Below are 23,050 nucleotides of genomic sequence, written 5' to 3' on the forward strand. Positions count from 1 at the left end.
CCTTCAGAGAACATCCATTTTCTGAAGGAAAGATGGCAGATCATGTTGCAACTAGAAGCCAAGATCATTTATGACAAAATCAACTACAAAATGTAACACCCTAAAGCAGGAGTTCTTAACATAGGAGTTAGTCCTAGACACTTCTGAAATTATATAGTATATTTGTATAATTTACTGAGAGAAGGCACATTAATTTTCATCAGATTGTCAAATGGTTCTGTGACTTTCCACAAAAGGTAAGGAACCATTTCACTTATGTCTATCAAAATTTAAAACATTCATGACTTTGATCTAAAAATTCCATTTCCAGGAATCTATCCTACATAAATATTTATCCTAGTGAACAAATTGGATGTGCAAGAATGTTTCTATCTGAATTTGTAATAGTGAAAGAACAGAAAGAACTTAAATATCCATAGATAGAAAAGTCTAAAATAGTACAGCACATTTGTTTTATGGAATACTATGCCGTTAAAAAGAATAAGACTTTGGGAGGCTGGCCCCATGGCTGAGTGGTGAAGTTCATGCACTCCGCTGCAGGCGGCCCAGTGTTTAGTTGGTTCAAATCCTGGGTGCAGACATGGCAGTGCTCATCTAACCACGCTGAGGCAGCGTCCCACATGCCACAACTAGAAGGACCCACAACGAAGAATATACAACTATGTACTGGGGGGCTTTGGGGAGAAAAAGGAAAAAAATAAAATCTTTAAAAAAAAAAAGGAATAAAAATTTGAATGCTTATAGTACTGCTGAGGACCCAAAGGGAGTGCATGACTCAGGAGGACTGTGGGAGCAGATGGCAGCAACCTTGAGCCCCCACATGATTGCTCTCTGGTCTAGGTCCAGCCGGAGAGCCCACAGTCCCACCAAGGTCTCAGGGAGTGGGTCTGGCTTGGACCCAGTGGGGAGGCCTCAACCACCAAGCATAACAGTTGGTGTGACTTAAGAGCAAACCTAGGAGCAGAGGGCGGTGGAACTGCAAGTCCAGGTGAACAAGCTCCCAGCTGCCATGACACGCATAGTACCACTGTGGCCCTGAAGGAAGGGATGTGTCTTGGAGGGACTGTGGAAGCAGGCAACAGCAGCCCTGAGCCCCTGTGTGATTGCTTTCCCATTAGATGGCAGATCCACAGGGCCACTGTGATCCCAAGGAGTGGCCCAGGCTCAGACAGGTACAGCTTACAGGGATTGTGGCAGGCTCAGATTACACAGCTCCTGCCCATCCCACTCCCCTGGTGGGAGGTGGAGCCTGTAACCAGATACTATCACTATATGATGGTGCAAATCCATTGCATCAAATGGTATGAAGAAACATATTAATACTCTAGACCAGAAGGGAAAAGATAAACACCCAGAAATCAATCCCAAAGGTACAGAAATCTACAATCTAAATGACAGGGAATTCAAAACAGCCATCATAAAAACACTCAATGAGTTACAAGAGAATTCAAAAGAAGTTCAAGGAAATCAGGAACAAAATTAAAGAAGAGAGAGAATTCTTCACAAAAGAGATCAAAACTATGAAGAAAAATCAATAGAATTGATGGAGATGAAAAACAACATGGATGAGATAAAGAAAAATCAGGAGTTCTTAAATAACAGAGCTGATATTATGGAGGATAGAATTAGCGATCTAGAGGATAGCAATACAGAAATGCTTCAGATGGAGAAGGAGAGACTTAAGACTAAAAAGAAATGAAGAAATTCTCTGAGAAATATCTGACTCAATTAGGAAATGTGACATTGTATTTTATGTCTTCCAGAGGGAGAAGAGGAGAAATAAGGAGCAGAGCACTTGTTCAAAGAAATAATAGCTGAGAACTTCCCAAACCTGGAGAAAGAAGTGGAATTACATGTAAATGAACCCAATAGAACTACTAATTGCATCAATGTAAAAAGACATTCTCCAAGGCATATATTAGTAAAGCTGGCAAAAGTTAATGGCAAAGAAAAAATATTAAGGGCAGCAAGGCAGAAGAAAACCTACAAAGGAACCCCTATCAGGCTTTCAGCAGATTTATCAGCAGAAACCTTACAGGCTAGGAGAGAGTGGAATGATATATTCAAAATTCTGAAAGACAAAAACTTTCATCCAAGAATACTCTATCCAGTGAAAATATCCTTCAGACATGACGGAGAAATAAAAACTTTCCCAAACAGAAGCTGAGGGAGTTCATTGCCACAAGACGCCCCCTACAAGGTTTGGTCAAGAAAGCCCTCATTCCTGAAAAAAAAGGAGAAAGGGTTTACAGAACCTTGAGAAAGGAGATAAATCAGCAGACAGAATCAGAAAATTGCAACTCTCTATCAGGACAGATTAGCAAACACTTACTTATAACTGTAAAGATAAAGGGAAGGAAAACATCAAAAATAAATATAATCACTTCATTTTAACCATAAATTCACAACACATAATAGAATAAATTGTGACAACAACAGCTTGGAAAGGGAAGAGGAAAGGAATGAAACTTCCTTAAATTAAGGGAATAAGAGGCTGTCAGAGAATGAACTATCTCATCTACAAGATCTTTTATACAAACCTCACAGTAACCACTAAATAAAAAATCAGAGCAGAGCTACATTTCACAAAAAAAGAGAAAGCTGAGAAAACCACCAAAATGAAATGGCAGCCAGAAGTACAAAGGAAGTGAAACAATGGAAATATAGAACAACCAGAAAACAGGGGATAAAATAGCAGTCTTAAGCCCTCATATATCAATAATCACTCTAATTGTAAATAGACTGAGTTCTCCTATCAAAAGACACAGAGTACAAATGGATGGATTAGAAAACAAGACCCAACATTAAGCTGCCTCCAGGAAACACATCTCAGCTCTGAAGACAAACAGAGGCCCAGAGTGAAGGGATCGAAGACAATACTCCAAGAAAATGGCAAACAAAACAAAGAAGATGTTGCCATACTTATATCAGACAAAGTAGACTTCAAGATAAAAATACAATGAGAGACAAAGAGGGGCAGTATATAACAAGAAAAGGGACTTTCCACCAAGAGGAGATAACTCTTATGAATATATATGCATCTAACACAGGAGCACCAAAGTATATAAAGCAACTATTAACAGACATAAAGAGAGAAATTAACAGTAACACAAGAATAGTAGGGACCTCAATACCCCACTTACATCAATGGATAGATCATCCAGTCAGGATGTCAACAAGAAAATAGTGGATTTAAATAAAACTTTTGGTCAGATGGACTTAATAGACATATCGATAGCATTCTGTAAAAAACAGCAGAATACACATTCTTCTCAAGTGCACATGGAACATTCTCGTAGATAGACTATATGTTGGGAAACAAGGCAAGCCTCAATAAATTTAAGAAGATTGAAATCATATCAAGCATCTTTTCTGACCACAATGCTATGAATCTAGAAATCAGCTACAAGAAAAATATCTGGGAAAGTGACAAACACGTGAAGACTAAACCACATGCTACTGAGCAACCATTGGATCAATGAAGGAGTCAAAGCAGAAATTAAAAAATACCTTGAGACCAAACAAAAATGAAAATACAACATACCAACTCATATGTGATGCAGCAAAATTGTCCTGAGGGGGAAATTCATAGCAATACAGGCCCACCTTAACAAACAAGAAAAATCTCAAATAAGCCATCTTAAACCATACCTAAGAGAACCAGAAAAAGAAGAACAAATGAAGACCAAAATCAGCACAGGGAAGTAAATAATAAAAATTAGAGGAGAAATAAATGAAATTGAAACAACAACAACAAAAACACAGCAGATAAGATCAGTGAAAGAAAGAACTGATTCTTTGAGAAGACAAACAAAATTGACAAACTCTTAACCATAAAAAATAAGGAAAAATAAGAGAAGCCTAAGGAAAACATAGAGAAGCCTCAAATAAATAAAATTAGAAATGAAAGAGGAGAAATTTAATTGATACCACAGAAATGCAAAGGATTACAAGAGAATACTATGAAAAACTATATGCCAACAAATTGGCCAGTCTAGAAGAAATGGATAAATTCTTAGACTCATACAACCTCCCAAAACCGAACCAAGAAGAAATAGAGAATCTGAGTAGAGCAATCACAAGTAAAGAGATTGACACAGGAATCAAAAACCTCCTAAAAAATAAAAGTCCAGGACTAGATAGCGTCTCTGGAGAATTCTACTAAATGTTCAAAGAAGATTTAGCATCTATCTTCCTCAAACTTCCCACCAAATTGAAGAAGATGGAAGACTTCCTAACACATTTTATGAGGCCAATATCACCCTGATGCCAAAGCCAGACAAGGACAACACAAAGAAGGAAAACTACAAGCCAATATCACTGGTGAACATAGATGCAAAAATCCTTCACAAAATATTGGCAAACCAAACACAGAAATGTATCAAAAGGATCATACGCCATGATCAAGTGGGATTTAAACCAGGGACACAAGTATATTCAACATCCGCAAATCAATCAATGTGATACACCACATTAACAAAATGAGGGATAAAAACCACATGATCATCTCAATAGACACTGAGAAAGCATTTGACAGGATCCAACATCCATTTATGGTAAAAACTCTCGATAAAATGGATATAGAAAGAAAGTACCTCAACATAATAAAGGCCATATATGACAAACCCACAACCAACATCATACTCAATGGGGAAAAACTGAAAGCCATCCCCTTGAGAACAGGAATAAGACAAGGGTGCCCACTCTCTCCACTTTTATTCAACAGAGTACTAGAGGTTTTGGCCAGAGCAATTAGGCAAGAAAAGGAAATAAAAGGGTTCCAAATTGGCAAGGAGGAAGTGAAATTCTCACTGTTTGCAGATGACATGGTTGTACATGGAGAAAACCCTAAAGAATCCATCAGAAAACTATTAGAAATAATCAAAGTTGCAGGGTACAAAATCAACTTACAAAAATCAGTTGCATTAATATACTCTAATAATGAACCAGCAGAAAGAGAACTCGTGAGTACAATCCCATTTATAATCCCAATGAAAATAATCAAATGTCTAGGAATAAACTTAAGCAAGGAGGTGAAAGACCTACACAATGAAAACAAGAAGACATTATTGAAAGAAATTGATAATGACATAAAGAAATGGAATGTTTTTCCATGCACATGGATTGGAAGAATAAACATAGTTAAAATGTCCATACTACCTAAAGCAATCTACAGATTCAATGCAATCCCAATAAGAATCTCAATGACATTCTTCACAAAAATAGAACAAAAAATCCTAAAATTCATGTAGGGCACCAAAAGACCCTGAATAGCTAAAGCAATCCTGAGAAAAAAGAACAAAGCTGGATGCATAACAATCTCTGGCTTCAAAATGTACTACAAAGCTATAGCACTCAAAAGAGCATGGTACTGGTACAAAAACAGGCACACAAATCAATGGAGGAGAATTGAAAGCCCAGAAATAAAACCCCACATATACCAACAGCTAATCTTCAACAAAGGAGCTAAGAACATACAATGGAGAAAGGAAAGTCTCTTCAATAAATGGTGTTGGGAAAACTGGACAGCCACACGCAAAAGAATGAAGGTGGAGGATCTTGTCAAGATGGCGGCATAGGCAGACTCTGAACTCACCTCCTCCCACAAACACAACCAGGTTACAACTATTATTGGAAAAATTGCCCTGGAGAGAAAAGTGAAAACTGGATAAAAAGAAGTGCTACAACAAGGGACAGTCCTGACTAAAGTGGAAAAGGCAGAAATTCCTTCTGGAGTGAAAAAAGCCACCTTCAAGAGTAGTGGAACTTCACAGCTGGCCAGGCAGGAGCCACACTAAAGTACGCAGCCCTCCCCGGAGAAGTGGGGACCTCAGTGGGGTCACGTTACCGCTATAAGCATCCTTCAGACTCAGCACAACTGAGATGAGTGTCCTACTATCTGGCTTCCCTGGCTATTAACTGCAGCGGGGAATACCCCCAGAAAAGCTATTGGAGGAAAGGCTAAAACACCTGGCTTAAAGGACCCACGCACAAATTCACGCATCTCACAGAGCAACCTGAAATCACCAAAAAGACAGCTGCATGGGCCTTTAGTGAAAAGAGACTCACCTGGTAGGCTCTGGGTGCATCTTGGTGAGAGGTGAGACCTCTCCAGAGACTGAGACTTTGGTGGTGGCCATTGTTGTGACCTAGTACAGGCATACTGACACAGACTCTGGCAGATACCATGGAATTTCTTCCCCTGGCCTGATAGCCAAGGGGTCTGCCACACCCAGTAGAGCACAGATTTAATCCAGTTCACCAGGGCAGGAAGCCCTTCCTAGAGACAAGCCCCACCCAACAGCAAGCCCTCAGGCTACTTGTCGGTGTGCATAGACAGGGTGCCTTGATGCTCTACAGGCAGATGAGTGTGACCAGCTCTGTGGGGCAGGGCCTGTGTGAGGACCAGATGAACTGTGGGGGTCGTTGGTGGAGAGTTGGGGACCTCTGCAGTGGGGAAATTGAGTACACTCCGGGGGTCAGGAAGTATGCACTGATCAGGGCTGTGTTGATGGTGTGTGTGGACCTGTGGGGCATGGGGCTTATCAGCAGCAGAAGACCAGTGATGCACAATCAGCCACAAAGAGGACTGACTCCACCTTCCAAAGCCTGAAACAATTGGGTGCTCTCCTGCCTAAGGCCAGCCCCACTCAGCTACAATCCTAGGAGAGCTGACAATAGCCTTGCAGGCCTGAGGCCTGCCACAACTGTAAGCCCCTGAGCCTGGTAACCAGCTAGACTGGGTACATGCTCAATTAATAAGAAAACTGCAACAGGATTGTGCTATTAGACCTGGCAGCCAACAGTGCTAGGGCTCCTCAAACCAAATTTACAAACAGCAGGCCAGGGAGGGAAAGACTAGACTCCCTGGGTACCTGCAGTAAGAACAACCCTACCACAGCAGAAGGACACAAGTAGCCCAAACAGGGGTCATTCCTGGATCATTTGGACTGATGATGAGAGGGAAACACACTGCTGAGCCTCAAAAAGCATCTCTTACATACGGCCACTTCTCCAAGCTGAGGAGACATAGCTGACTCACCTAATACATAGATATAAACACAGAGAAAGAGGCATGAGGATGAAAGGGAATACATTCCAAGCAAGGGAACAGGACAAAACCCCAGCAAAATAACTAAATGAAACAGAAATAAGCAATTTACCTAACAAATACGTCAAACAAAATCTCAAAAGGATGCTCACTGATATTGGGAGAAGACAGGATGAGCACAGTGAGAACATCAACAAAAAATTGGAAAATATAAAAAAGAACCAATCAGAAATAAAGAATACAATACTGGAAATGAAAAATTCACTAGAGGGACTCAACATCAGAGTAGATAATACAGAAGAACGGATCAACGAGCTGAAAGAAAAACTAGAGGAAAGCACCCAAGCTGAACAGATAAAAGAAAAAAGAATTAGACAGAATGAGAACAGTCTAAGGGAACTCTGGGACAATATCAAGTACACTCACATTCATATTATAGGTGTCCAAGAAGGAGAAGAGAAAGACAAAGGGGCAGAGAATCCATTTGAAGAAATAATAGCTAAAAACTTTCCCAACCTAAGAAAGGAAACAGACATCCAAGTACAAGAAGCACAGAGAGTAGCAAACAAGAAGAACACCGAGAGCCCCACACCAAGACACATTATAATTAAAATGCCCAAAATTAAAAATAAAAAGAGAATCCTAAAAGTGGCAAGAGAAAGACAAGAAGTTACATACAAAGGAAAACCCATAAGGCTACAGGAGACGTCTAAGCTGAAGCCCTACAGGCTAGAAGATGATGGCAAGACATATTTAAAGTTTGGAAAGGAAAAAACCTACAGCCAAGATTACTCTATCCAGCAGGGTTATCATTCAGAATGGAAGGAGAGATAAAGAGCTTCCCAGACAAGGAAAAATTAAAGCAGTTTATCACCAAGAAACCAGTTCTACAAGAAATGCTGATGGGATTTGTTTAAGTGGAAAAGAGAAGACCACAAATAGGAATAAGAAAGTTAAAAAAAAACCAAAGAAACAGACAAATAAAATCACTGGTAAAAGTAAAAATACTGTAAAGGTAGAAGATCAACCATCTATGAAGATGATATATAGGTTAAAAGACAAAAGTACTAAAATTACCTATTACAATGATAAGAGGGTAATGGATAAACACACACAAAACAAGAGATTAGAAATGATTTCAAAAATATAAAATGTGGGAGGAGGAGAGTAAAAGAGTAGAGGTTTTAGAAAGAGGTCAAGCCAAAGAGAATATCAACTCAATATAGATTGTTATATATGTAGAATATTATATAGAAACCTCATGGTAATCACAAACCAGAAACCTATAATAAGCAAGAGGAAAGAAATCAAGCATATTACTAAAGAAAGCCATCAAACCACAAGGGAAGAGAGCAAGAGAAGAAGAAAGGAACAGAGAAGGATTACAAAAACACTCAGAAAAGAGAAGTAACAAAATGACAGTAAATACACTTTTATCAATGGCTACTTTAAATGCCAATGGACTAAATGCTCCAATCAAAAGACATAGGGTGGTCAAGTGGATAAAAAAACAAGACCCATATATATGCTGCATACGAGAGACACATTTCAGAACTAAAGACACTCACAAACTGAAAGTGAAAGGATGGAAAAAGAAATAAATGAAATAGAGACTAAAAAAAAAAAATTAATGAAACCAAGAGCTGGTTCTTTGAAAATATAAATAAAACTGACAAACATTTAGCTAGACTCACCAAGAACAAAAGAGAGAAGGCTCAAATAAATAAAATCAGAAATGAAAGAGGAGAAATTACAGCAGACACCTCAGAAATACAAAAGATTATAAGAGAATACTATGAAAAGCTATATGCCAACAAAGTGCATAATCTAGAAGAAATGGATAAATTCTTAGAGTCATACAACCTTCCAAAACTGGATCAAGAAGAAGTAGAGAATTTGAATAGACCAATCACCAGTAAGGAGATTGAAGCAGTAATCAAAAACCTCCCCAAAAATAAAAGTCCAGGACCAGGTGGCTTCCCTGGTGAATTCTACCAAACATTCAAAGAAGACTTAATACCTATCCTTCTCAAACTCTTCCAAAAAGTTGCAGAGAAGTGGGGGCTTCCTAACTCATTCTATGAAGCCAACATTATCCTAATACCAAAACCAGACAAGGACAATACAAAGAAAATTACAGGCCAATATCACTGATGAACATCTATGCAAAAATCCTCAACAAAAAACTAGCAAATTGAATACAACAATTCATTAAAAAGATCTTACATCATGATCAAGTGGGTTTTATTCCAGGGATGCAGGGATTGTTCAACATGTGCAAATCAATCAATGTGATACACCATATTAACAAAATGAAGAATAAGTCACATGATCATCTCAATAGATGCAGAGAAAGCATTTGACAAGATACAGCATCCATTTATGATAAAAGCTCTAAATAAAATGAGTATAGAGGGAAAACACCTCAACATAAGAAAAGCCATATATGACAATCCCAAAGCTAATATCATTCTCAATGGAGAAAAACTGAAAGCTATCTCTCTAAGAACAGTAACCACATCCTAAGAAAACATGTCCACTTTTACCAGTCTTATTTAACATAGTATTAGAAGTCCTAGCCAGAGCAATCAGGCAAGAAAAAGAAATAAAAGAAATACAAATTGGAAAAGAAGTGAAACTGTGACTATTTGCCGATGAAATGATTTTATATACAGAAAACCCTAAAGAATCCACAAAAATACTGTTAGGAATAATAAATGAACACAGTCAAATCGCAAGATACAAAATCAACATACAAAAATCAGTTGCATTTCTATACACTAACAATGAAGTAACAGAAAGAGAAATTAAGAATACAATCCCATTTACAATTGCAACAAAAAGAATAAAATACCTAGGAATAAACTTAACCAAAGAGGTGAAAGATCTGTACACTGAAAACTATAAGACATAGTTTAAAGAAATGGAAGAAGACATAAAGAAATGGAAGAATATTCCATGCTTATGGGTTGAAAGAATTAACATAGTTAAAATGTCCCTATTACCTAAAGCAATCCACAGATTCAATGCAATCCCAATCAGAATCCCAAGGACATTTTTCACAGAAATAGAACAAAGAATTCTATCATTTATATGTAATAGCAAATGACCCAAATAGACAAAGTAACCCTGAGAAAAAAGAACAAAGCTGGAGGTATCACACTCTCTGATTTCAAAATATACTACAAAGCTATGGTAATCAAAACATCATGGTACTGGCACAAAAATAGACACCTAGATCAATGGAACAGAATCAAGAGCCCAGAAATAAACCCACACATCTAGGGGCAGCTAATTTCCCACAAGGGAGCCAAGAGCATACAATGGAGGTAGAAGAGTCTCTTCAATAAATGGTGTTGGGAAAACTGGACAGCCACATGTAAAAGAATGAAAGTAGACCAACATCTTCCACTGTGCACAAAAATCAACTCAAAATGGATTAAAGACTTGAATGTAAGACCTGAAACCATGAAACTTCTCGAAGAAGGCATAGGCAGCACGCTCCTTGACATCAGTCTTAGCAGCATATTTTCAAGTACCATGTCTGACCAGGCAAGGGAAACAAAAGAAAAACTAAATAAACGGAACTACATCAAACTGAAAAGCGTCTGCACAGCAAAGGAAACCATCAACAAAACAAAAAGACAACCTAACAATTGGGGGAATATATTTGCAAACCATATGTTGGATAAGGGGTTAATATCCAAAATATATGTAGAACTGATACATTTCAACAACTAAAAACCCAACAACCCAATTAAAAAATGGGCAAAAGATCTGAACAGAGATTTCTCCAAAGAAGATGGATAGACGGCAAACAGGTACATGAAAACATGTTCAACATCATTAACTATCAGGACAAGGCAAATCAAAACTACAATGAGATACCACCTCACTCTGGTCAGAATGCCTATAATTAACAAGACAGGAAAGAACAAGTGTTGGAGAGGATGTGGGGAGAAGGGAACACTCATACACTGTGGTGGGAGTGTAAACCAGTGCAGCCGCTAGGGAAAACAGTATGGAGATTCCTCAAAAACTTAAAAATAGATCTACCATATGATCCAGCTATTCCACTGCTGGATATTTATTCAAAGAATTTGAAAACACAAATGTGTAAGGATATATGCACCCCTATGTTCATCGTTGCATTATTCACAATAGCCGAAACTTGGAAGCAACCATGTGCCAATCAAGGGATGAATGGATAAAGAAGATGTGGTATATATACACAATGGACTACTACTCAGCCATAAGAAATGATGAAATCAGGCCATTTGTGACAACATGGATGGACGTTGAGGGCATTATGCTAAGTGAAATAAGTCAGAGGGAGAAAGTCAAATACCATATGATCTCACTTATAAGTAGAAGCTAAAAACAATGACAAACAAACACCTAGCAACAGAGATTGGATTGATAGTTACCAGAGGGGAAAGGGGGAGGGAGGGGGGCAAAAGGGTTGATTAAGCACAAATGCGTGGTGATGGATTATAATTAGTCTTTGGGTGGTGAACATGATGTAATCTACACAGAATTCAAAATATATTATGATATACATCTGAAAGTTACATAATGTTATAATCCAATGTTACTGCTATAAAAACAAAAATTAAAATTAAAAAAAAAGGAAACCTCAGAAAAAGAAGAAATGTACCTAATGGCACCTTACCATATCAAGTGGATTATTTTGAGATATTAATAAACTAATCATCAACTAAAAAAAGAAGAATGAAGGTAGACCAATTTCTTTCACCATACACAAAAATTAACTCAAAATAGATTAGACTTGAAGGTAGGATGTGAAACCATGAAACTCCTAGAAGAAAATATAGGCAGTACGTTCTTTGACATCCATTTTAGAAGGATCTTTTTGAGTACCATATCTACTTCGGCAAGGGAAACAAAACAAAAAATAAACAAATTGGACTTCATCAGACTAAAGAGGTTCTGCAAGGCAAAGGAAACCAGGCACAAAACAAAAAGACAACCCACCAACTGGGAGAAAATATTTGCAAATCATGTATCTGACAAGGGGTTAATCTCCAAAATATATAAAGCACTCATACAACTCAAAACAACAAAACAAACAACCTGATCAAAAAATGGGCAGAGAATCTGAACATTTTTCCAAAGAAGACATACAGATGGCCAAACAGCACACGAAAACATGTTCAACATCACTAATCATCAGGGAAAGGCAAATCAAAACAACAATGAGATATCACCCTACACCTGTTAGAATGGCTATAATCACCAAGACAAAAAACAGCAAATGTTGGAGAGGATGTGGAGAAAAGGGAACCCTCATACACTGCTGGCAGGAATGCAAACTGGGGCAGCCACTATGGAAAACAGCATGGAGAGTTCTCAAAAACTAAAAATTGAAATATCATATGACCCAGCTATTTCACTACTGGGTATTGATCCAAAGAACTTGAAATCGACAGTTCAAAGAGACTAACGCACCCCTGTGCTCATTCACAGTAGCCAAGACGTGGAAGCAACCCATGTGTCCTTCAACTGATGAATGGATAAATATGTGATATATATATATACAATGGAGTACTACTCAGCCATTTTTATGACAAAATCACTTCATTTGCAACAAGATAGATGGAACTTGAGTGCATTATGTTAAGTGAGGTAAGCCAGACGAAGACAAATACTGCATGATTTCACTCGTGTATGGAAGATAAAGAAACACATGGACAAAGAGAACAGATTAGTGGTTACTGGAGGGGAAGGGGGTTGGGGAATTGGCATAAGGGGTAAAGGGGCACGTATATATCATGACTGACAAATAATAATGTACAACTGAAATTTCACAATGTTATAAACTATTACGACCTCAATAAAATTTCTTAATAAAATATAAATATATTAAATGTAATATAATATAATAAAATAAAAATAATAGGGGCTGGCCAGGTGATGCAGCAGTTAAGTTTGCACGTTCTGCTCTGGCAGCCCGGGGTTCACCAGTTCATATCCCGGGTGTGGACATGGCACCGGTTGGCAAGCCCTGCTGTGGTAGGCATCCCACATATAAAGTAGAGGAAGATGGGCATGGATGTTAGCTCAGGGCCAGTCTTCCTCAGCAAAAAGAGGAGTATTGGTAGCAGATGTTAGCTCAGGGCTAATCTTCCCCCAAAAAATAAAAAACAAAAACAAGGCTCATGTGTTAAACTGTCTAAGATGTATTGTTAATTTAAGACTCTTTTGTTCATCAGATGATCAATTAAGCATGTATGATGTGTTAGACACTGTATTTGGTACTAAGGATAGAAGTGAGGAAATACCCTTCTCTATTTTCATTTTACTTGAGGTCTAGATGACATCAATATATATATTTATAACATTGGATAAAAATATAAGTGCTAGGACTTGCTTGCAGGTGTGTATTGCATATACATACCAAAACTTTGGAAGGATGTAAATCAAGAAAGAAGATTTTAATCTTTGGGATTTGGAAAACAGGAAGTAACAAGAGAGTTTCCATTTTCCCTTTTATTTTGTTTGGATTTTATTTAAAAGCATATATGACTTCTGTAATACTTAAATATTTTTAACCATTTACTTAAAACTCTGGAGGGAAAACATATTGCCTTTAAGCTGAGTGTGTAACCAGTTATTGCAATCTTTGTACAGAAACAGAAAAACTTGTAGGTTTCAGTTTTTTTTTTTAAATGAGTTTTTTGACTGATGTTAAACAGCCAGTTTAACTACTGTTTTGTATTTGAGAAAACTTCTCTAACCGTCCACTGGCTCTCTATTCTGCTCCCATGTAGCAGTTATGGCACATGAACCGCCTCTTCTCCCTTTTCTTCGGGATATCACAGACAGAGAACTTCCCAATCCACAGTGTTATCTGGCATACACCACACCAACAGCAACCCTGGAAGACTTAAGTTATTTGGGTTAAACCTGCAAGTGTTGTGCTCAGTATCTAACCACCAACCACACGTTCTTAGAGACCTTTTCCTCTCTGTGCTCAAGTCTCTGAGCACATTTTTTGACTCTCTAAAACTCAGGCTTCAATATTTATATCACGTGTAACTAACATAAGTCTTTGTGGGGATGTCTACAAAGGTGATGCATCCATTCGTGATCTTGTCTTTCGTTGACTCTTCCATGAAAGCAGTACGTAGGTATCGGTTGAGCTGCCCCGGGAGACCACGACAAGCGAGCTGTAGTAGAGGAGCCCTGGGATAGCATTTGAGCATTACCTAAAAAAGTCATTAAAAAACAGGTGAAAAAATGACTCTTATATGTTCATTCCAGAGATAAAGATCCCTAATGTTCATCACTATCAATTCTCTTCTCCTTCTGGGGCCACAAGAGTGTCACACTTTCCGGCCACCCTGCAGTTTGGTGAGGCCACATGCTAGTTCTAGCTGATGGACTGAGCATAAACTAATGCGCATTAATTCCAAGCCACAACCCCATAATGGATAGGCAAAACTCTTCCAACATGCCTTTTCCTTCCATGGTGAATTTGAAAGCCACACCACGGCATGAGTAGGCAGCTACAAGGTTAAGTTGCATAATGGGAGTACTTTTGTCAGCCTGGATCCCTGAGTGGCTTCATGGATACTAGCCATACTTGGAGAGTGGCCTGGACCACAAGCATGAGAGATGGGCCTGTGTGATGTGAACAGCTGAGCCTTCAGTGGTGTTTCTTCCTACTGCACAATCCAGCCTGTTTTGACTAACACAGCCGTGCCTATGCCCAATCAAATTTCAGTTTATTTTAATTTAATTTTGTTTAAAATGTGTTTTTTGAGAGTCTAATAGATACTAGGCACTGTGTTAGGTACCAGGAATACAAAGATAAAAAGTCTCTAAGCTGAAGGAGTACTTGCATTAGAACCATCTGGAATGCTGCTAGAAATAAAAATTCCTGAAACCTAATTCAGACCTATTAGAAGAGAATATGCGGACATGAGGACCTAGGACAAGCTTGTCAGATAAGTTTCAGGCACTTTCATGTGTGGGACTAAGCTAGGCGCAGGTAAGGGCACATAGTTACTTTGATTTATTCTGTAGGCATAAAGGTAGGTGTTGTACCTAACGTCTGAGAACTATGAGATACCCAGCCGGGTTCTGCTGAACAGACTGGACCATGATGGTGCCATTTGGCCATGTGTCCCAGCAGGACGATTTTGATGACCATCCAAAGACAACTTGGCTTAAAACAAAAGTCAGATCTCCATTTCCAAAACAAATGGAAGAGTTGAAGTTGTTTTCATTGCCATGAACCTTTTGCTAATTTAAATTTTTTAAAAAATTACTGATTTTTAAGTGACTATCAATTTCTAATCTTGTTATCAATTTATAAATTTTAAACACCAATAATGAGATCGTGGTGCAGTGGCTGAGGCGGTAATAAATATGTTTAAAAGATCTTCTTGAATCTGGATTTGGGTATGGAAACAGAAAACATTAATTTTTAAACATCCGTGTGGTAAAAGAAATTGAAACAAAATGAAGTCTTCCTCTTCTAGCAAGAACATTTAAACTCTGTCATATGCTAGGGAGATGCTCTTGTCCATGTTGTTCTCAATCTGGTTATTATGAGCTTCCAACACATTCACGCCTTTGTTCTAGTACTGATCCACATAGAATGCACTCTGCAGATCAATAAATAATTATCATATATGGAATCTATTTGTACCATTCCCGTCACTTAGCTGTCTGCAGTCTGTCAACTGCGTTCGGGCGGAATTTAGAATTTGAATGAGTGTAATTGCAAATAGCTTGTCATGACCCATAAAGGGTTTCATGAGATGGGAAAGCATGAAAGCTCTCTTTTTACCATTCCGATGACAGCAGAAACTGGAATTATCTGGAAGGTAAACAAAAATTTAGGTCAACGGTCTCAATTTCCAGACCCACTGTATATTGATTTTCTGTCAAGAAGATGCACAGCTCTTGGAGCAGGTTGCCTGTATTCTTATTTATTTACTCATTCATTCATTTTGCAGCGGGGTAGTGGTGGCTGCCAAATAAAATAAGCTTCTAGTGTACCAGGATACATCAAAGCCTTTAAAATGTGCACCCGATAGAGGAAAACACTCCTTAAGGAATGAGGTAGAAATCTTTATGGGATAGATGGTTCCTGTCTACCGTGAACTTTGCATGGAGGTGATTATGCATACCAATAACTCACTGGAACAAAAGTTGCTTTTGGAATTAGTCAGGATTCCACAGCGAGTGAGACACACGTAGATACAGTCCAGAGGAAATATACCAAGACATCATATACTGCGACCTAAATCCCTCTTGATCTCCTTCCTTCTCCATTTTTTTCTCCAGGTTAAAGAAAAAGAGGGAGAGTGCCGGCCTGGTGGTACAGCGGTTAAGTTCGCATGTTTTGCTTCGACGGCCCGGGGTTAGCCAGTTCGGATCCCGGGTGTGGACATATGCACCGCTTGGCAAGCCATGCTGTGGTAGGTGTTCCACAATAAAGTAGAGGAAGATGGGCATGGATGTTAGCTCAGGGCCAGTCTTCCTCAGCAAAAAAAGAGGAGGATTGGCAGCAGATGTTAGCTCAGGGCTAATCTTCCTCAAAGAAAAAAGATGGAAGGTGGTCACAGCTCCAACGTCCTACAGACAGCTATAAAAACAGAATAGTAAGACAGTGATTTATGTCAGGAGCTCTAAACATTGGAGATTTGTGGTGCATATTAACATAGTAAAGGCTCTGAGAAGTCCTTAAGGCTGTCACACGTTTCCTAAATTTAGTTGACTATTTTTCAGACCACCTATTAGCTTCCCACAGAATACATGGAAAATCAGACCGATTTTCTTCAGTCGTGTCTCTTACCATTCTGATCTCAAAATACGGGTCACAGCCACATAGCTCTCAATCTCCACAGTTTTTACCCATGCTGTTCTTTTTACCTAGATTTTGTTTTGTTTTTTCACTCCCCTCTCATCCTGCTGTCCCAGCTCTAGTGGCCTAAACCTTAACTGTAGTTTAGGGCACAGCTTAGCTGTCAATTTCTTGGAAAGTTTTCCCTAACACCCCACTTATACACACCTGCTCTCCGTTTCTCCCCTTTATCCCATACTTGTATCATAGCTACAATCATCTTTCATTGTAATCGTGTTTAATAATCTTAATAAACTTCCTGTTGGATGGTAAACGCCATAGACCTGCACGCTCTGTTGTCTTATTCAATATTTTAGCTCCAGCATCTGGTATGGTTCTTGGCACATGATAAGTATTAAATAGATATTTATTGAATTGAGATGAATATCTTGAATTGCTAGTTTAAAGAAAGGTTCTTGGAGCTTTGAGACTAAGAGAGTCACAGATTCTTAGTAAATTATTGTGCTTTTGACCTCAGTGAGTTACATTAGGCCGTATAAATTGCATTATTTAATTTAATTTAATTTTATCTATGCCTCTCTTGAGATCACAGTATAGTTTACCAGCTAAAGCCAGAGGTTTCCAGACTTTGAGAGTTACAACACCCTGTTTTATTTGGTGTGAGTCCATGATATGCTCATCTCTCCCTAAAAATGCCACCTGATGTCTATTTCACATTTACACCTGAATAAATTTGCATGGATAGGTTTATGCACTCTAGCTACCCTCTAACTACTGAGACATCCACTGGAGTGCTTCAAGCATCTAGCAGACTGGCGGCTGGTTCCTGATTCTTACTCTGGTTCTAATATCCTGGGAAAGTATATCTCTGAAGACAGAGATGCAAGACACATGCAGCAAAACTACATTAACTGATGTTTCTTAAAAGTTTTAATGGCATTGCTGGGGCGGTGAAATCATGGCTGATGAGGACATGTCTTTGATCTTGGAATAGTTTGGTAACTGGTATTCTTGAACAGTCTGTCATGGTGCTTCAGTTGCTCTGGACAATGTTTAATACTGAATCTTCGTGATGGTTAATTTTATGTGTCACCTTGACTTGGGTAAGAGATGCCCAGATAGCTGGTAAAACATCATTTCTGGCTGTGACTGAGCATATTTCCAGAAGATAAAAACATCTGAGTTGGTAGACTGAGTAAAGAAGATCACCCCCATCCATGTGGGTGGGCATCGTCCACTCTGCTGAGGGCCTGAATGGAACAGAAGAGTGGAGGAAGGGTGAACTTGCTTTCTCTACTTGACCTGGGACATTTATCTTCTCCTGTCCTTGGACACTGGCCCTCCTGGTTCCTGGGTCTTCAGGCTCAGACTGGGACTTCCACCATTGGCTCCCTTAATTCTCAGTCCTATGGGCTTGGACTAGAACTACACCATGCCAGCTATCCTGGGCCTCCAGTTTGCAGAGGGCAGATGTGAGGCTTTTCAGCCTCCATGATCGAGTGAGCCAATCCCTCATAATAAGTCTTTATCTATCTATGTATCTATGTATCTATGTATCTATCTATCTATCTATCTATCTATTATCTATCTACCTATCTATCTTCTTTTGGCTTTCTATCTCTAGAGAATGCTGACTAATACACAGTATATACTTATTTATTCTGTCAATAAATATTTTGACTGATCATGGAGCTAGTTGTTTCCCCTATAGGGTAAATGTTGATAATCTCTGAAAAGTGTGGATATAAATATTGGGAAAAAAGAAAAGCTATAGCTATAAGTAAAAATGGCACGGATGAGAAGAGAGTTACATTTGGCATCAAGAATTCTTAGATTGTGATTATAAAGCAACACCTGTCCTTTAGGAAGGAACAAAGCGGAGCGTGTATTTGGGAGTCAGTAGAAACCTTCGTCTTTGGAACCATCTCTTTACTGCTTTCCAGTGGCTCTATTTACATGTTTGCCTCTGCGTACTGAGGGGAATTTTCTAGAATATTTTTATATGATTTAGAGAAAGATATGGCACTGTCTGTGGGCTATCTGGAGCCCCAGATGTGATTGTAATTGGATGTGAAAATCAAATTAACTTAAAAGAAAAATAAACAAAGCAGAATTTAGAACAATTATGTAGTACAATTTAGAAAGAATGAATGAAATAACTTGGAAATAAAATGCATTAAATTGGTCAGAGTAGCTCTCTATGAGAGGTCATTTCTTCTTCCTGCTATTTTGAATTTTCAGAATTTTATTTAGTGGCAAGAACTTATAAAATTTATTCATTTTCAATTATAGAAGTAAAATGTGCATTAATTTTACAATTGTGCAAAATATATAACACTGTTTTTTAAAAGATTAGAATGATTATTTAGACTAAATATAGATTTTTCATGCATAATTTGAGGCCTGACCTCCCCACTATCCTCAGAGCATGTTCTTTTACATGAGAGAGGGTTAAGGAGTCCACGAATTCCAGCATAAGCATCCTGAAAGCATCTTATAACTGCTTGCCCATCCCCGCCCACTGTCTCTACTCCCACCACACACACACACGCACACTCACACCCCCCCACACACCCTCCGATGTCATAAAAACCTCCCTCCCTCAATTATCCTCACTAGCATCTCTGCAGCCTCACCCATAAAACTACCTTGCTCATCTTTTGAACCACTCTCTCGGCACATGCAACACACTCAGAAGCGTATAATTTCCACCCATCATCATAAAGCACACTGCTGTGAGTAGCAGCACACACATGCATGTATGTTATGATGTCTCACTATGAAACAACCCACTCGTTTGAACTAAATAATAATGGAAAATCCTTTATCTGGTTTATTCCCAATATTCATATTTTATTTATTATTGTAATTAGCTTGATGCCTATCAGAAAGATGGAGTGCCCTTTGCATTCTCTATGGCTGAGTTTCTGTTTTTTCCCTTTCCCTTTAAGCTACCCATTAATAAGTTTTAGTAAAAAATCAGAGAAAGCCTGGGCGAAAGGTGGAATCTCTGTGCTATTCACACAACTCTTCTGTAAATCTAAAATTATTCCAAAACAAAACGTTTTAATAAACGAGAGAAGGAGAATGAAAAACAGAAGTGAGGATATGAGGAAGGAAAGAGCAGGGGAGATGGGAAGAAACAGCAAAGTGTGTGGTTTTAGGGACCAAGAGACAGTGGACTTTCATACGTTAATGGTCCAACCATTTTGCCCGCACTCGTGTGTCTGACGATTTGTGGCAATCAGGTTTTAGCATTGAGGTATAGTGTTAATTAGGGCTCATGCACCTTCAAGTCAATTAAATTTGGTTTATTAGTGCATAATTCAATATGGTTATGTATAGCAGAACACTTAAAAGGATTTTAAAATTCTATCTTCTGATGTGGCCTGAAATATTTCAAGGAAACACCCCCTGTCAAGTGAGTGAAAATGAATAATTATGGGAGCCCTAGAACCCCACAGTTGAGCAGACAAGACAGCTGCTATTATTAAGCACTCCAAATTGAAAGTATGGATTCTACCATTATAAGAACAAAGGCAGTGCTGAGATAATTATGGAAATGCTATAGCTTCCATTTTTGCTAATGTTTTTAGTAGAATGTTTAAGCCACAAAAGGTTAAGATGGAGAGCTCAATTTCTGTATCTTGTTACTCACTTAGATGAGCACATTTTTCTACCAATTGTAGTCATAACAGAGCTTGCAATCCCTGCGACATCGTGATAAGAAAGCGCCGATTTGGGCAAGAAATTAAATGATAATAAACACAGTGTAGACTCAGCGGGGGTGATATTGTTTAATGTCAGTGGTGATTGAAACTACCTTCTAGATGACTGAAGCTTTGCTGGCCTCGTCTGTTTATATTAATTTCTCCTTTTCAAAGGCCATTATCTTAAATTGCATGTTATATAACGTGGGCCGCCTCCCTCCAGCCCCCAGCACCACTTCTAACGCAACTCGTGATACATATTGTAGGGGAGAGAGCTTCCCTGAGCTTAGCATCCAAGGAGATTACAATCTGGAGACTGTAATGGGAATGGATTAAACTTCGTACAATTTCCTTTTGTCACGTGAATTGAACCCTGTGGTGCTATTTTCTATACTCCTTTCAATCTTTGTCACAAAAATGATCTATGAAAGTGTTAGCGCTGCTTAAGTGACCCTGGCCTGGTTTTAACCCAGTCAGGATCTTACAGTTTGAGTGGCTCTGAATTTTGATTCCTTGAGAAAACAAAACAAGATGACTGGGACAAAACCACCCAACAGATGACAGAACGCGGAAAAGGTGATTGTCCTTTGGCTCAGGCAGGCTTAACAAGGACAATCAACGATCTTCTTGTTGATCTCCTACAAAAAAATTGAAAGAGAAGGGGAAATGTTGCAACATAAATCCAATCTTGTGACAGCAGTTTCATTTTTCTGCCAAAGCGAGACTGAAACAGTAAAAGGTCCTTCCTTCTCGACACAGCTTCATGTTTTCAGATTCCAATGGCAGACTCTTCTTTGGATGTCAGACTTTCCACATTTTTGTTAACTAGCACTCTTACCTCTGAGGTTAAGAGGGAGTCACTCAATTGTCGATGGTGCCCACTGTCTTGTGCCTTGAACTGACCATACCAACAGAGAAAACAAAAACTCGCCTATTAAGGAGGAGAATAAAAGACTTGCTTCCTCAGAACTTGATTTTGTTTTGATCTCTAGAGTGTCTTTGATGTCAGGCAAAGCTGCTGCAAGCAGCGTACTGTCTTCGGTACTTTGGGGGCATGCAAATTAAACTCATTTGGTTGAAGTTTAAAAGTAAAATATTTTTGCTACTTATTTTTATATTGACCTCAAATAATTCCATGACCACTGGTAAATAACTAATTTTTCCATCAAATCCATAAAATTCCCCTTATTAACGTATGCAGCAATAAAGAACTATATGCTTTAACTTAGCTGAAACCTACGTGTAGTTGTTCATCTTTTATTATGCGAACCTAGGAGACCTGGTCTATCTGATCTCTGTTTTGTTTTAGAATAATTCATTTGCAGGGACATGGTTTTCAAGTGGCATTTGTTTTCCAAGTAGCTACACAGAGCATAAGATTGGGAATCAGGAAACCAAGGCCGTAGGTGACAAAATCTTGGGTGAACTATTTTTACTGCATGATATCAGAGATGAGTATTATCTGTTGGACCAGAGATTTGGGCTGTGTTCTTTTCTCAGAACCCACTTAGAAATAGCCCCATTAGACTTTAGTTCTATTGTAAATCTCTAGAGAGACACTGCTTAATCTTTCTGAAAAGAGATTTACCAACAGAGAGACCACCTTTCAGGTCCACTTTACTCAGTTTTACACTTATATGCTGTGGTGATGCAAAACCTTAAACAGACACCTTATATAATCATATGGCAACGCAACAAGAGTGGTCACAAACTGGCCTAAAGGGTATTCCATTAAGACCTTATCTCTTTTTTCTCCCTAGGATTTTCCCTAAAAATAAAAATTGATGGAACTGAAGAGCCAACTAATAATATTAATTAATATTTACTGAGTGCTTGTCCCGTGCTCTATCTAAGCACCTTACATGTGAACCTCCCTATAGCTCTATGCCATTTATAAGGAAGATACTATTATTGCATCATTTTACAAAAATCTGAAGCTCAAACTAGATTCTTAATTCACCCATGTTAGCACAGCTAGGAAGTAGACAAACTAGATCCAAAATTAATGCTCCATCAATAATTTTACTGCCTCTCTACATACCCTTGCTCTTTATACTGGGCTGTCTCATTAGCTGACTAATAGGAGGAGTTGTCCAGGGCCTTCTAAAACTTTAGTTGACTTTGACTAAACTTTCAATTAAAAAACTATATTGTTGAAAAGGTATTGAGGCAGCTTGATTGAAGGTGGTTGCTATTTGCCTTCTGATGGTTGGGTCATTTTTGTTTATTCCAGGCACCAAAATATCTCATATACTGCCATAAGAAAGGAAAAAAAAATAAACAGTTATAATTATAGGTAGAGAGATTGATATAAACAGGGATGTTAGGTCAATCACTTAAACTGGAAGATGGGAAATTGCTTTTTTGCAATCATAACTAAATCAGAGTCAGAAAACAGTCTTAATTTAAATGCACTTCTCTTAAACTTACAGTTAAAACTGCTGCTTATGC

This window comes from Equus asinus, chromosome 4 (genome assembly GCF_041296235.1).
Source record: "Equus asinus isolate D_3611 breed Donkey chromosome 4, EquAss-T2T_v2, whole genome shotgun sequence".
Lineage (NCBI taxonomy): Eukaryota > Metazoa > Chordata > Mammalia > Perissodactyla > Equidae > Equus > Equus asinus.